The following is a 17,988-nucleotide window of genomic DNA, read 5'->3' on the forward strand; positions in this document are numbered from 1 at the left end:
ATTCTTCTTCACACGGGACTTTTGCACTCTCGAACAAGTATTAAATACTCCTTTTTATCCACTTGTTGTAGTGTTCAGGAATATCGTACCTTTCCTATAATGTGTCAAACATAAAATACATTATTTTGAAGCAAACATATGAATAAAAAGGAATAGATTTTGGTAATAAAGGTTACCAGAACATAATGCAACATTTTGTTCTTTAGTTCTTCTAGAATAACATGCAGTGGACATGAGTAAGAGACACATGATCCTTAACTAGCATCCACAGAAAATTTCTTATCTCTCATCTAGGCTTCTACATTTATTTAATTTAATCACCACCTTTTTATTAGAGAGCTCTTTACCTAATTATGATCAACTTTGGCACGGTAGAGCTCCCCTTCCGTATCTGTTATATCTGTATCTTCCCTGAAATGCCTATTCTTGATCCACCGGTCATCCCCCCAAGAGGCTGTAAAGAAGGTATCTTTCTTTGAGTTCCCTCCTTTCTGGGGTTCACGACTTCTTTTATATGTCAACTCAAAGAAAGATACGTGCACATGGTAGTGCTACTTTAAAGCCTAGGGCTAATAACGAACTCCTACCACGAACTTTTAACATTTTGACACTCCTTTAAATTTTTTAGGAGCTGTCCAGGTATAAAAGATGTAGAAATTTTTTAGGAGCTATACTCTAAATTATCGTACAACTGGGAATTCATGTGTAAATATACCGTATATGTTCAACTTCTTCTTAATTATCATTTAAAGTAGACTGACGAGTATCCTCAACCCTTGGATCAACTTCTAGGTTTTGCTCATGACGTTCCCATAAAGCCACAACACCAGAACCACTTTTAATATTGCCACATTATTTTTACAACTTACTACATGTCGGCTTTAAAAGGTTCCGTGAAGGTGAACTCTTCACTTCCTTATTTGTTGAAGTGTATATTTACTTGCTTTCTTAGCGATAGCTATCTTGGCAGACTTAATACAAAAAATTAAAATCTTAACTTTATATACATTACTATTATTTTATTCTAATAAAAAATAGTAACCAAACTGATCACATGATTACTTGTTTTTAGTCACATGATTCTATGGGCATTGGTGATTATCTAATTAGTTTATTAACCATATTACATTCTTTTTTGTCCATAAATTTCTATAAATAATTTTCTTAATTTCTATCTCAATTTTATTACCATATAATAATTATAACAAAATGCATTATAATTGCAGATCAGTGAACACTATGTACTGTCGATGAATCATTGTTGAGAATTATTAATACAAAGTTCTCGACCCTAGTTAGTGCTTCTATTCACAATAGTTTCACTCTTTTTTTTTGCACCCTAATTATCAATTTCTTGTGAATGCTTCTTATTGAGTAATTTTGACATCAAAGTTTTAATTATTTGTTGTTTTATTTTCAACTAAACCTCTCATTATACAGTAGAGGGTAGTACAATTTTGAACAAAAAACAAAGAGTTTAAAGATTTCAAAAAAAAACAAAGAGTTTAAAAGTATTTTTTTGACTCTTGCAGGCATACAATCAAAGTTTCCTCTTTTTTTGTCGGCTACAAGAGTTGAGTGTTTGGCCTGACATATGAGTCAGGAGTCAGACTGACATAATCAGTGAATTAATTGAGTTGCAATTAAGGTATGAATTGATTGTATTTTTCTTTTGAATTATTTTGTCAAATAAAATTATTTCTCGAAATTATTAGATTAGTTATTTGATCAAAAGATTTCAATTAGTGTCTTGATTGAAGGCTAATGTTATATCTTTTATAGATGACTTATTTGATGACATATATTTTGGCCTTTTACATGCCACTTTGTTGGTTCTTTTTGTTAGACTTTATTTTATTTCTTTGTTTTTATGAATTGTATGTCCATTTGTTTGTTATAATAAATTAATATTTATCACCTCTAATTTTCTCTCATTTTTAACATATTCTCCTTATTTTATTTTATTTATTTAATTTGTTGTTGTTTTCACGATATTTGAAAGAGATTTAATTGGTGTTCTCTTATGAGATTTTAAGACACAATGCTCGCTTTTCAAATTAATTTAACTACAATTTTGGTGACATGAAGGAATTCTCGTAACTATTTGGAAGACACTAGTTTTATTCTTAATTTTAGTATAGAATGTAATGTATAGGGGCACTCTTTTTCCCCTAGTTTTTTTATGGGGTTTCACTTTTGAGGGGTTCAAAAAGATTTTTAGTGTGTTATTTTAGACATTCAATTAGATGATATATTTTTATCAATGAGGAAAATTGTTTTTCTAGATTTTATTCTCGATTTTTTATCGCTAAAAATATTTTCTAGCATATTTTCTAGCAAATAAAAAATATAATATGCGAGTTTAAATGGAATAAATGTATAGTATGTGTCTAGGTGCCCCAACATTGAAAAGGTTGAAAGTTTTGATTTTTGGTCATAATTTTTATATTTATAACTAACCAATTATCTTTTCAGGTAAAACACATTATATTTTCTATTTTTCTCAACTAAAACACCTCATTTTACGAAAATACCTGTTTTGTATTTTTTAATTTAACTTTTATGATTAGTTAAGTTGAAATTTATAACTTGTGGTATAACTAGTATAAATATTTTCAAGACACTTGAACATAATTTACATATTTTTTAATTTTCATATTTTTTCCCATAAAAAAAGAGCTCTAATTTTTTTTTTCAATCTCCTCTTAAAGTATTAAAAAAAATAGAAGCATTCTTTTTTGAAAAATGAACAAAATATTGTATAAATTGTAAGAATTGTAAAAGGACACGATTGTTCAGCTAAGGACGCCACTAGTGAGAAAAGTTTCAGTTAACATGTATGCGTGTAAACTAGGTCATAATAAATTCTCACTATATAAGAACCTTTCAATCGTGTATTCTCTAAGCCATTGCCGCAAACAACTTAGTATTCTTATATATAGCGCCCCCTAGTTTGTATCTGGAGGTTTTAAGTGCCCCCCAGGGAAATGCCAAAATCAAAAACTGGGGTTGACTTGATGAACTGTTCCTCGGATAATAGTCTTTATGAAGAAGGTGAGAAAGTTTGGGCTTCTTATAGTGACAAATGGTATGAGGCCAAGGTAAACCTTTGTATATTATCATGCATTTTGATGCATTTTAAAAATTTGATTTCTTGTGTCAAGTCTCATTTCCATTAATTTGTAGAGATTCACGATGCTTTAATAATGGGTTCTCTCTTTTTTAACAAGCAATAACTTATACAACTTTGGAAGTTTAATAGTCATAATCAAAATTTATTGATTTGGTCCCTTTATATGTGCAGGGTTGGAATAAAAGGTGAGTACATATATGTGGAAGCATGCTCCCTTGTCAAACATTGAATCTTGTTGAATTGTGTTTTTTAAGATTTTTTAATGGTGATTGTGTTTGTATACATCTTAAAAGAGTTGCACAATAAAAGAGCAGTGCAACCCATTTTTTGTCACTGGCAAGACATGGCTACTCGTCATATATACTCAAACATTAAAAAACGTCTTGCCACTCGTCATATATACTCAAACATTAAAAAACTTATTTACATAACAGATGGGATGAATGGCTGGGAACTGATCGTCTGATGATTGGCTAAGAACACTAAGTCTGGCCATAAGGGAAAAGCCAAGCAATCTAATGAAGATATTCAAATTCAGTTGGCTAAGAACACTAAGTCTGGCCATAAGGGAAAAGCCAAGCAATCTAATGAAGATATTCAAAATCAGTTGGCTACGAACACTAAGTCTCGCGATAAGGGAAAAGCAAAGGAGTCTGAAGGTTAGAACTATTTGATATTTCATACATTTATACAATAAAATATATGTTACAAGAGTTTTCAATTTTAACTTATAACACGATCAAGTAGCTTGTGGGGATTAAATTTTGTTTTTCTTTTTTCAGAAATCTTGTTAGCCGAGGAGAATATGAATATTGAAATTCCAAGAATGCTAAAGAAACAACTAGTGGATGATTCTGAATTTGTAACCCGCCTAGGCAAGGTATTTCAGTCTTTCACTTTATAAATTTTAGATGTTTTTCAATTTAATCTCTGGGTTCAAGGTTCAATGAAATAGTGTTAGCGCTATTTTCATTTTTAGCATTCTCTAATGTGATAATGTTAATTATGGTATTGAATTGTCCTGTGTCGCGTAGCAGCTTGTTAAGCTTCCTCGCACCCCAAATGTCGATGACATATTGAAGAAGTACTTTAGGTTTAAAGTGAAAAAGAATAACATATAAGTTGGTGTTCTATATTTGATGTTCCCTATATGTTTTTAAATTCCTGATGCTAGATTACCTAATTAAGTATTTGTATTTTCCTTTTTGGTTACCGTCATATAATTTTTAAATGTCTTTCATGTAGCATTTTTTGTGCTAATGTGGATGCTGTAGTCATCCATCTTCTGACATGCTTTCTGGTAATAGGTTGAGAGATGAAATACAAGAAATCTTATACGGGATATGTTATTACTTTGACAAAGCACTTCCTACAATGCTACTGTACAATAAGAGCGCAAATAATACGAAGCATTGAGTGCAGAGAACATCCCTCCTTCAGTAGCATATGAAGCTGAACATTTATTGCGTCTCTTTGGTATGCTTGACTAGTGTTAGAGATGTTTATTAATTCAATTATTTAAGTAGATTTTATCTTACATTCTTTTCATAACAGGATTTAATTTGATAGTATTAGAGTATTAGCATGCATATAATGTGATTACGACATAATTTCTCACATGTTTCTGTTTTGATTCTATCATCAAATGTTTAAATTCTTTTATCTTATTAGAACAATTACTATATTTATGCCACAATATTCTTTTTTTTTGTTAATTTGATTACATTCTCCTATTATAGTTAAGTTACCGGAGATCCTATAAGATGTAAATATTGAAGAAGAAATGCGGATGAAGCTCGAACATGAGATACTGGGCTTGATAAAGTATGTTTTTTCCTTCAAACTACTGTGCAAAATTTTTTGTTATATATTTTTGTGGTTATATATCTAGTACTTAACCATGCTGTTATGCAGGTTTTTGCAGAAAAATCAAAGTACTTTTTTCCTTTCTACTTACCAGACCCCTGAAGATCTGGATGCAGAGAAGAAATAATGATCTAAAGCAATGTCACGGCTATCTGGCTGATCGGAAGGTTGATAGTTTGTTGGTGGTTCAGATCCTGCTTAGGTTAGATTTATATCCAAGGCGGGCCTAGAGAGTTTTACACTTTTTTGTATTACTATACCGTGGCCTATGTCATTATATATCCCATGTGTAAATGTTTTTAATAGGCTAAATTATCATTGAACTCATGACCAACATGCATCTAGGTCATTAAACTCAAAAAACTTGCTAACTGATCAATGTACTAGAATTAACTTGATATTTAGTCATTAAACATTAAACTTTTTGCACAAAGGTTAACTCAAAATAAGGAAAATCGACCAACGTGGGTTGGTACTTGGTTGGTTATGATTATAATTGCGATCGACCAACCATGTTGGATGGTTATATTCGGTTGGAAATGAGGATAAAAATCAAAGGATACAGGACTATCATATTTGTGATGGTCTCTTATAGCCCATATTTCTTGTAGTGTTGCCGTAGATTATAAAAAATTATGTTATTAAAAAGCGAAAAAATAAAATTTGGTTCAGAAACGTGTAGAATTGGAAATAGAAGCCGCCAAATTTCCTACTGAAGCCTGTTATCTGAAAATTACTATTACCCAAAAGATACCTTTAAACAACACACCCAATACATATTATACCTCTTTCTCCATCCTTGAAACTCCGTAATAGGTAAACTCGAAGTTGAAGTTGGATTTAAAGCTTTCGTCTTTGGATCTGAATTTAGTTCGTTTCAAGCTTTTATGACATTTATTTATAGTATGAATTCAATATCTTATTTGTATAATTATTAGTTTAATATTTGTAAACCCTCGATTTTTGGGGATTCTTAATTATTTCAATAATTTTAAATTTCGTAATTAATATTTGGAATTCACAATATATGTTAAATATATCTCTTTGACATTATTTACGTCTTTTCACTTTTGTGTGTTTAATTGGGTTCTTATTTTTTTTTTGTTAAATTATGTCTCCTTGTATGTGTATTTCAAATTCCGTGTTTTATGGGTTTGTATTTCAATTGATTATAGTATGTTTGTTGGTTAGCTTAAGGAATTAGTTTATGTATATTTATTTGAGTTATTTTTCCGATTTTGTATTGTTATAAGGTTAGTGGTGGAAGTTCACATGAATTCACACATGATGATTCTGAATTGGGATCTTTGCTTTTCTAGCATATATAAAAAAACACACAAAAATAAAAAGTAATGTCGTACCACTTTGGCTAAAATATAACATATCAGAATTAAATGTGTTGATTTTTCATATTTTAAAAACATGTCATACCAATTTGTCTCTAATTTCAGCGGAGATTTGCTGCCGAGAGTGCGTGGTCAGCATATGAATTACGATAGACTGCATTCTCCTTTTCAAGTGTCTATTATTAAAAAAATGAAATTCTTGACTCAAATTATACTTAGAGGTACCAAAAAAATTAAAGTAAATGGTTACTCGACTTTAAGTCTACTTTATATATGCATGTTTATTAAGAGTACCCGAACTCCTTCATCTTCCCGATACTTCATCCATAACTTAGAATCATCAAATGAAATTTTATCCGGCATGTTTTAATACTCGTCAGTGGCATATTTTTTGTACTAATTCTTCTTCACACGGGACTTTTGCACTCTCGAACAAGTATTAAATACTCCTTTTTATCCACTTGTTGCAGTGTTCAGGAATATCGTACCTTTCCTATATTGTGTCAAACATAAAATACATTATTTTGAAGCAAATATATGAATAAAAAGGAATAGATTTTGGTAATAAAGTTTACCAGAACAAAAAATTTCTGATACCTAGCTCTGGATAGTTTATATATCTCACAATCCTAAAGAGGGAAGGCGCATACATATTCGTATCGATTAATATGGTTATTTTTCGCATGTAGTAAGTAGTAGACAAAAACGAAATCATTATTTTAAATGAAATCATCCCTATAACCTCATACTAATTATACATCATAATCTTTTAGAACATTATTTTATAATGCTATCATACACAATAAGATTTAAATCAGAATTTTTACCTTTTACAATAGCTTTCTGGTCACCGGAAGTCTCAACTCACCCTTGCCCTATTATCCATAACGCTCTCCAAGCTCCTTTGGATATTCTTTGGCTGGATGCAGGAGTCCTCACACGGTCTCTTCCATATTGCTATTCTTCAAGGTATTATTTTTCTGAATCAATCCTGATTGTATATAATACATATAAAATAATCTTTTCTACTATTATGATATATTCTTAGTAGAGTTTATAGAGAGTGAAGAAGTTTAGCTAGACATATTCAAGGAGAGAGAGAGAATTGAACTTCAGAAATTTTCAGATATCCTTTACATTTCATGCTTGGACTTATTTATAGTAGTCCTTCTATATGGTTACAGATTACCGGGATAACCGGTTTCTTTTACATAATTCCTAATAATTCTTTTTTGCAGGTTTTTTCTAGGAATCTTTTATTTTCATTGTCTTCCATTTCTTTGTCTGCCATTTCTTCTTTTGTCGTCTCTTCATATTTTCTTCATCTTTATCTTCTGTGTCTGCCATTATATCTTGCAGGATCTGCCATCTTTTCCAGGAAATCTGCTTTTTCTTTTCTTCTTTCTCCATTTTTGTCATTTTGCCTTGATTTTTTTGTTGAAGGGAATCTCCTGGTAATATAACTTTTTCATATTTTTTGGTTTTCACCATTCAATTTACAGTATTTTGGTGTATCACACCATTTTTGTATCATGCAAAGGGATCAGAATTCCCTTTGTCATCATCTTTTAGACTGATAATAGGTCTCTTTCGAGGACCTGTTATTCTTTAATAATATTCAGTAGTATGTTTTGCATGATTATATTTCAGGTTTTCTATTTTATCAAGCATTATCTCTAATGCCATAGTACCTGAATTTTGTATAATATTATCATAATATAAGGTTATTATACTTTCGGTGAAACCTCCACCATGGCTTTCAGAAATGATTATAGCTTTCTGAGCTCGTAGTATATCTTGTATTTTGGACCTGAGGGTAGCTAGTCCAATGGCTCGTTTTTCACATAACCATTCCTGGAATTTGTTAATATCACAGGGATTTGGCAATTTCAAGCTTTTGGTTTCTCCCACAATATCTGCCATATTCCTTCCCAATTTAAATAGTTGACATATTATTATGGGTTTTCCAACTAGATCAGTTGATGCATCAAAAACTTGTATTCCGTATGAGCCTGCTCCCATTTCCCGTACCCTAGCTTCCACGGATTTGACAATTATACTTGGTAGCTTTGATATACAATACATGGTTTCATTTGTTAAGATCTTGTCAACAAAACCATGTATAAATAGGTTATAGACTATGTCAGGTTTTGCATTTTTACAATAAATATATCTGGGATATTTTGTAGATTTTGTCAGTCTGCAAATATCAGGGTTAGATTTATAATCATAATATTTCATCATTTGCTCATATGTTTTCACTATCTCAGGTGAGTGTTTCAGCTTATCACTCATTGATAAATTTGACAGAGTAGTTGATATGTTGGTTGAAGGTGATGACATGGTTGCAAGCTTTGATGAAAATGTCATAGGTTTTATTGTAGGGATTGCAACTGAAGCTTGTAGAGTTGTTTTGTCTTTTATAGCTTCCGTAATTTGTTTCAGAAAATGTTGGTTCTCCTGAACCAGGGTTTCTATCTCCTTTTGGAGTTTGGTGATTTTCTCATTATTGGTTGATATATGAGAAGTGACATCAGTGATATATTTCTCAAAATTTTCCATCTTTTGTTATCGTGCTAAGAACAACAGATAATTAAATTTTTCCTTTACAAAAACAAAATGCATGACATTCAATGGCATTTAATTTTCTAATAATTGATATTAATAATTCATCAATATACCTTCTATTAGGAGTGAAATAATAACCAATGTGTTTTTCTATTTTTAAAAATCCTTTATATGCTTCTTCTAGTTTTCCTGTATTATTTTCATCTAATCCTTCGAGAGCAATTTTTTTTATAAATTCTACAGCTTCTGAAGTAGTAGTCCATATTATTAAAGATCCCGATATTATTTTCCATGGTTGAGCTTGTCTTCTTGTATATTCTATTTTCATTGTTTATTTTCTCTGTTAAGATAGTCAGCTAACACATTTTTTGTTCCTGATATATTTTTTATTACAAAATCATAACAACAGAAAAAAGATTGCCATTTTCTTCTTTTATTTAATTCTGGTAATAATTCTATTTTTTTAGTAATAAAGGCTTTTACTTGAGTATTATCTGTTCTTACTACAAATTTAACAGGCAATAAATGATAATGAAACTTCTTAATCCCATATTTTACAGCTAATAGTTCTTTTTCATTTATGTGGTAGTTTGATTCATTAGGTTTCCAAGTTCCTCCTGCATATCCACATATATGTGGCTTTTCTTTATCTATGTCATCCTTCTCATATGCTATTAGGACTGCTCCCCATCCTATATTGCTAGCATCAATATATAATTCTAAATGATCTGTTTCTATGGGTATTCTATGTTTTGGTAAATCTTTCACCTTTTCCTTAAGAATTTTTATACAGTTTTCATGTTCTTTTGTCCATTCAAAAGGTTTATTTTTTGTTAGTTCATGTAATGGTTTTCTTAATTTAGATAAGTCTTTAATATGATGTGAGTCATAATTTACTATTCCTAAAAACTGTTGTACCTCTTTTTTATTTTCTAATTTATCCTTAAAATTTACAATCTTTGTTACTATATGATCTTGTAATTATATACATTCTTTATCTATTTTGTATCCTAAATATTCTATCTTATTCTTAAAGATTTCAGATTTCATTTCAGACAATAATATTCCTTGCCGGTTTATTGTTTTTATAAATTGCTCTAAATGTTTTATTTAGCTTTATTCTCATGTTTTTTGCTATTACATCTAATTCTTTCTTTTGTTCATTAAATCCTGATACCCTAGTTCTATGTGCATTAGATTTTTCCCATCTATATGAAGCTAAAACTTCCTTTTTTACTAGACATAGATTTGCTCCACTATCTATAAATATTTTTTGTTTTAGGAATTTATATTTTTTATATTCTACATCTACTTCTATGTATATTGCTACCATTCCTCTCAATTGCTTTCACTAGATGATTCATAATTTATAAAGTTTATTTCATTATCAGTTTCACTAACATAAAACTCTTCATATTCATACCATCTATTGTCATCTTCTTTAATTTGTTCTATTTCCATTATAAATTGTGATGTATTTATATATTTTACTTTATTTTCTTTCAGTTTAGGACATTTATTAGCATAATGTCCTTTTTCATTGCAATTCCAACATTTACATTCACTTATATCTTTCTTTTTAAAAGGTTTTCTTCTAAACTTTCTCTTATTTTTATATCTTCTCCTATTTTCTGGTGTATTTCTAAATTTCTTAAATCTTTTTCTCTTATATCTGTTATATTTATAAGGATAATTATTTCTATTTTGTTTGCTTCTATACTTATCATATGATTTTTTCTTATTATACCTCTTCTTATAGTTCCAATAGGATTTTTTATCTTCACATCCAAATACTAGTCTTCTTTCAGTGAATCCACATATTTCTCTTAATCCTAGTTTTTTTATCCTTTTTAAGCTTCTGTTGTACCCTATATTCTTCACATTTTCTCATTAGATATCCTCTTAGTACTCTTATTCTTTCACCCAGAGTGTTCTCACGAGGTTCTAACTTATTATATTCCTTAGTTATCTCAGTATTATAAGGTTCTGGTAAATGATCATAATATAATTGTTGATATATATGTCCTTCTTCGGGTAAGAATCTAGCTTCATAAAAGAATTTAGTAAAACTAATAGTATATTCTGGTAACTTGTTAATTTTACAGCATTTCATGTTATTTAGATTCATTATTATTTCTATTTTTCTTTCTATTAGAACTTGGTCTCTAGCTACTATCCAAGATTCTCCTAAGAATTCTCTTTTTAATATCATATCAAATATTTGTAACATTGATTTCCAATCCGTTACATACCTTAGTACTTCAGTTTTTAACTGATATTCTATGGATTCTATCCAATATGGTACCTTTCCAATTAACGTTTTTGAGATCAAATTATAAGTATATTCTAACTCATCTGTATGAGTGGAGTTCATTAATGCTATATACATTCCTAAATTCCAATCAGTTATTCTCCTACTAATTTCTTGTTCTTCATATACATTATCTAAGTCTAAAAAGTATCCATTTAAGTTTACGCCTTGTGACATTGATCCTATGAATTCTTTAAATTCATTATGTTGTCCTATTGGTATGTGTTTTGGTATCGTGTTCCTATATCTTGTTATAACTTCCATATTATGGTCGGTTACTTCTTCTTCTGGATAGTTATCCATCTCCTCATTTTTTATTCCTTTAGTTTCTATATCAGTATAATTATCTTTATCTTCTTGGTCACTATTCAATTCTTGTTTTATTACTGCATTTATATTTTTCATTCTTTCTAAAGCTTCTATTATATTTTTATTTTCTATTTCTATTTCAGAATTTTCCTCATAACTACTGTTATATTCTTCTATTATATTCACCGTTTTTCCTAAATTATCTTGTTCCGATTCACTAGTACTTGTATTATTATTTGTAGACACGGTACTAGAAACTTCACTTGTATCCTTTTTTTTCCTTTTAACTTATTTAATTGCTTTTTCAATATTTCTATTTCTTTTTTTATTTTCTTCTGTTTTTAAATTTAATTCCTTTTTTGCTTGTCTTAAATCTCTTTTTACCTCTTTTAGTTCCTTTTTAGTTTCTTTATATTTATTTTTATATTTTTTATATTTTTCTAACCATTCTTCATTAGTATTTAATCATAGTTTTTTATTCTCCGTTCTTATTTCTTCTACTTCTTCCTTTTGTTGTTCTAATTTTGACTTTAAATATTCTATCACAGTTGTATCAATCTTAAACTCAGCTTTACTTTCACTAGTTGTTTCCTTTTTTAATGGTTCATACTTATATTTTTCTCTTTCTAAAATTTTTTTCCATGATTCTTTAAAAATGTGATCACATTATATTCTTTTTGTTCTTTAGTTTCCATTAGAACTTTCCTTTTTTACTAAGTTGTCCCAAATTATGTAATACTTTTCCTATTGGTTCAGATATATTAGGTTTCATTTTACTTATATCTATCATCATTGGCTCATTAACTCTTCTCCATGCATTTATGGCTTTTAGTTCTGACTTATTTGTAATTTCTTTTTCTGGTATAATTTCTTGTTTTCCTTTTCTAATCTTATTAACTTGTCTAGTATCATTTTTAAAGTAGGTATTTCAGAATTATTTGATAAGCTTGTTAACTCTTCTCTTATTATTTGTCTCAAATTTTCTTGATTATCTTGTTTTTCTATCAATCTCATTGTTGCATTTAGTTTTTCTTTAACTATTATTTCTTCCCATAAATTTTTTATAAATTCTGAGTCTGACATTTTATTATTTGTTGATTCGCTTCTTCCAACCATTTCCAACATCTATCCAATATTTACTAGTATTTTTACTATGTTCTTCTAATTTCTTAATATCATTTTCTAACTTTGTTTGTCTTTCCTTATATTCTAAGTATTTTATTTTTGAATCTATTTCGCTTTCTAACATACTATGTATCTTCTTTAACTTTTCTTTCTTATTCCTTAATTTTTCTTGTATATTCATAGTTTTTCTATAAATATTTCTTTTCCTTGATCTACTATTTTTATTCCATTATTATCAATTTTATAATTTATCATTTTTAAGAAGTCGCTCCCTAATAATAATTCACTCGAACTATCATATTCTATTACTCCTATATTTATATTATATTCCAAGTCTAATATTTTAAATTTTAAATTAGTACATTTAGTAATAAATATTTCTCAATCATTTTCTGCATATCTGTAAGTCTGAGGTTCTATCCATTTACAATTTTCTTCATTTACCTTGCTTATATGAATAAAACTTTTGGTAGCTCCTGTATTAATTTCTGCTATACAGTCTCTTGTTATTGTTTCGTCAAATATTATTATTTTTATTTTCAAACTATCAGTATCTATCTTTATTAAATTTATCTTTCTACTCGTCATACTCATTGATCTAATTAATCTTATAGGATTTTGTTCTTTTCTAAAACTTAATATGGATCCTTCTAATATTGGTTTAATTCTCTGCTTTGGAATCATTTGTCTATTACTAAAATCTATTGTAATTTCTTCTGGGATTGTTATTTGAGATTCTTCTTTATGTTCAATTTTTTCTAATATATCATTATATAACTTTGATACTATTATTCCTAATTCCGTTTGTTTCTTTACATGATGGTTTCCAGTCATAGCATAAACCATTTTGGTTTCTATACTAATAACTTTACTTCTTTTTTGCATTTTTATTCCATCTAACTTATAGTATAATGTTAAAGATCTTTCTTTATTTTCATCCCTTAGTGATATACTGAAATCGGGTTGTATTATAAATTTTAATTTCTAATATATCAAGTTTCCTTTTATTACCGCTATTAATGAATCTTGTATATTTCCTATTATTCTATCATCCAATACATATATCTGTATAGGAGTATCGATATTTTTCTGAAAATATGCTTTTATTGTAAATTCTATTGCTCCAAAAAATATATATTTTTAGTTTATTTGCTTCCTTTTGTTTTAATTTGAATAATTCTCTTTTTATTAATCCATTCGTTATTAAATTTATTCTTGTTTTTCTATTTATTGTATCTATATTTATTACATTCTCATGTTTTTGGGCTATATACCTAACTTCCTTATTTCTTTCAAAATATGATGTCTTGAATATCTTTTTTATTGTTAATTCTTCTGTTTCACTTTGAATTTGATTATATATATCTAGTTTAAAACTTAGGGTTTGTAATGTTCCTCCTTCGTATTCATCCATTTGATAATATATATCTTGTTTTTCACTTATTTCTTCTAATGACATTTTATCCATCTATATTTTATCCAGTTATATTATTTGTTAAAATTATTCTTTTAAGTCCTTGTATTCTTAGTTTATTATTTCTAAATGTTATTATCATATTTCCAAGTTATTGGTAAATTCTCATAATTTCTTCGTTATTCTCTCTTGTCCATGTTATTTTATTTTTTCTTTCTAGTAATTTTTCCAGATCTATTTCTAATTTTTCTTGATTTTTTATTAATTGCTTTAGTTTTCTATTATTTCTACTTATTGCATTTGGATCTGTCCAATTCATTTTTTAATTTTTTTGTCTTAAATCGTCTATTAATCTATATTATTCAGTTAATACTTCTTTTAAGTCTTTTATTTCGATTTCTAAATTAGTTTGTTTAATAAATTTTTCTCATTTTAATAAAAGTTTTTCTTCCTCTAGTCTCCTAATTTTTTCATCTCTTTCTTCCAACATTGTTTGTAACATAGCTATAATATCTAATTTTTCATTTATTATTTGCATGCTTATCTTACAACTTTCAATATGTTGATTTATTAGCCTGTTATATGTTGGTTCTTTGTCAGCTATATACTGAATTGATCGTATCCTTAAATCTTCCATAAGTCAGATTAATTGTCTGTATAAAATTTTCTTACACATGTGTTGTGCTGCTTTGTTTTCTACTATAAATAAAATTAATAGAGTTGCTATTATTTTAGATTTATATTCTTTATTCCTTTCTCTATTTATTCTTGCTGGAGGTCTCATTTAACCTTAAATTTTATTTCATTTTCACTATTCATGTACTTTTTACTATTCATTAGTTACTATTCACTGTCTACTATTCACGGCTACTTTTGCTACAGTGTTTTTACTGTTCATCTCCCGCCTATTACTAGCTCTGATACCAATTTCTGATACCTAGCTCTGGATCGTTTATATATTTTTAGTTCTTCTAGAATAACATGCAGTGGACATGAGTAAGAGACACATGATCCTTAACTAGCATCCGCAGAAAATTTCTTATCTCTCGTCTAGGCTTCTGCATTTATTCAATTTAATCACCACCTTTTTATTAGAGAGCTCTTTACCTAATTATGATCAACTTTCGCAGGGTAAAGCTCCTCTTCCACATCTGTTATATCTGCATCTTCCTCCTATGTAGTTTCTATGCCTTCTGAAAGGCCTATTCTTGATCCACCAGTCATCCCCCTGAGAGGCTGTAAAGAAGGTATATCGGCTCAGTATTCCGACATATAAAAGAAGTCATGAACTCCAGAAAGGAGGGAACTGAAAGAAAGATACGTGCACATGGTACTGCTACTTTAAAGCCTAGGGCTAATAACAAACTCCTACCACGAACTTTTAACATTTTGACACTCCTCTAAATATTTTAGGAGCTGTCCAGGTATAAAAGATGTAGAAATTTTTAGGAGCTATACTCTAAATTATCATACAATTTGGAATTCATGTGTAAATATACAGTACATGTTCAACTTCTTCTTAATTATCATTTAAAGTAGACTAACCAGTATCCTCAACCCCTGGATCAACTTCAAGGTTTTGCTCATGACCTTCCCGTAAAGCCACAAAAGCAGTAACTGGACCACTTTTAATATTGCCACGTTATTTTTACAACTTACTACATGTCGTCTTTAAAAGGTTTCCTGAAGGTGAACTCTTCACTTCCTTATTTGTAGAAGTGTATATTTACTTGCTTTCTTCGCTATAGCTGGCACATGGTTCTTCTCAACTTGGGAAGGAGTTCTGAGACCAGATTTTATCTTCTTTATCTTGGCAGACTTAATACAAAAAATTAAATCTTAACTGATTACATACATTACTATTATTTTATCCTAATAAAAAATAGTAACCAAACTGATCACATGATTACTTGTTTTTAGTCACATAATTTTATGGGAATTACTGATTATCTAATTAGTTTATTAACCATTTTACATTCTTTTTTTTCCATGAATTTCTATAAATAATTTTCTTAATTTCTATCTCAATTTTATTACCATATAATAATTATAACAAGATGCATTATAATTGCAGATCAGTGAACACGATGTACTGTCGATGAAACATTGTTGAGAATTATCAATACAAAGTTCTTGACCCTACTTAGTGCTTCTATTCACAATAGTTTCACTCTTTTTTTTGCACCCGAATTATCAATTCCTTGTGAATGCTTCTTATTGAGTAATTTTGACATCAAAGTTTTAATTTTTTGTTGTTTTATTTTCAACTAAACCTCTCATTGTACAGTAGAGGGTAGTACAATTTTGAACAAAAAACAAAGAGTTTAAAAGTATTTTTTTACTCTTGCTACAATCAAAATTTCCTCTTTTTTTGTCGGCTACAAGAGTTGAGTGTTTGGCCTGACATATGAGTCAGGAGTCAGAATGTCATAATCAGTGTATTAATTGAGTTGCAATTAAGGTATGAATTGATTGTATTTTTCTTTTGAATTATTTTGTCAAATAAAATTATTTCTCGAAATTATTAGATTAGTTATTTGACCAAAATATTTCAATTAGTGTCTTGATTGAAGGCTAATGTTATATCTTTTATAGATGACTTATTTGATGACATATATTTTGGCCTTTTACATGCCACTTTGTTGGTTCTTTTTGTTAGACTTTATTTTATTTCTTTGTTTTTATGAATTGTATGTACATTCATTCCTTATAATAAATTAATATTTATCACGTTTAATTTTCTCTCATTTTTAATTAGTTATTTGACCAAAAGATTTCAATTAGTGTCTTGATTGAAGGCTAATGTTATATCTTCTATGTATATTGCTACCATTCCTCTCAATTGCTTTCACTAGATGATTCATAATTTATAAAGTTTATTTCATTATCAGTTTCACTAACATAAAACTCTTCATATTCATACCATCTATTGTCATCTTCTTTAATTTATTCTATTTCCATTATAAATTGTGATGTATTTATATATTTTACTTTCTTTTCTTTCAGTTTAGGACATTTATTAGCATAATGTCCTTTTTCATTGCAATTCTAACATTTAAATTCACTTATATCTTTCTTTTTAAAAGGTTTTCTTCTAAACTTTCTCTTATTTTTATATCTTCTCCTATTTTCTGGTGTATTTCTAAATTTCCTAAATCTTTTTCTCTTATATCTGTTATATTTATAAGGATAATTATTTCTATTTTATTTTCTTCTATACTTATCATATGATTTTTTCTTATTATACCTCTTCTTATAGTTCCTATATGGTTTTTTTATCTTCACATCCAAATACTAGTCTTCGTTTAGTGAATCCACATATTTCTCTTAATCCTAGTTTTTTTTATCCTTTTTAACCTTCTGTTGTACCCTATATTCTTCACATTTTCTCATTAGATATCCTCTTAGTACTCTTATTCTTTCACCCAGAGTGTTCTCACGAGGTTCTAACTTATTATATTCCTTAGTTATCTCAGTATTATAAGGTTCTGGTAAATGATCTTAATATAATTATTGATATATATGTCCTTCTTCGGGTAAGAATCTAGCTTCATAAAAGAATTTAGTAAAACTTATAGTATATTCTGATAACTTGTTAATTTTACAGCATTTCATGTTATTTAGATTCATTATTATTTCTATTTTTCTTTTTATTAGAACTTGGTCTCTAGCTACTATCCAAGGATCTCCTAAGAATTCTCTTTTTAATATCATATCAAATATTTGTAACATTGATTTCCAATCCGTTGCATACCTTAGTACTTCAGTTTTTAACTGATATTCTATGGATTCTATCCAATATGCTACCTTTCCAATTAACGTTTTTGAGATCAAGTTATAAGTATATTCTAACTCATCTGTATGAGTGGAGTTCATTAATGCTATATACATTCCTAAATTCCAATCAGTTATTCTG

This window comes from Apium graveolens, chromosome 4 (assembly GCF_009905375.1).
Source record: "Apium graveolens cultivar Ventura chromosome 4, ASM990537v1, whole genome shotgun sequence".
NCBI lineage: Eukaryota > Viridiplantae > Streptophyta > Magnoliopsida > Apiales > Apiaceae > Apium > Apium graveolens.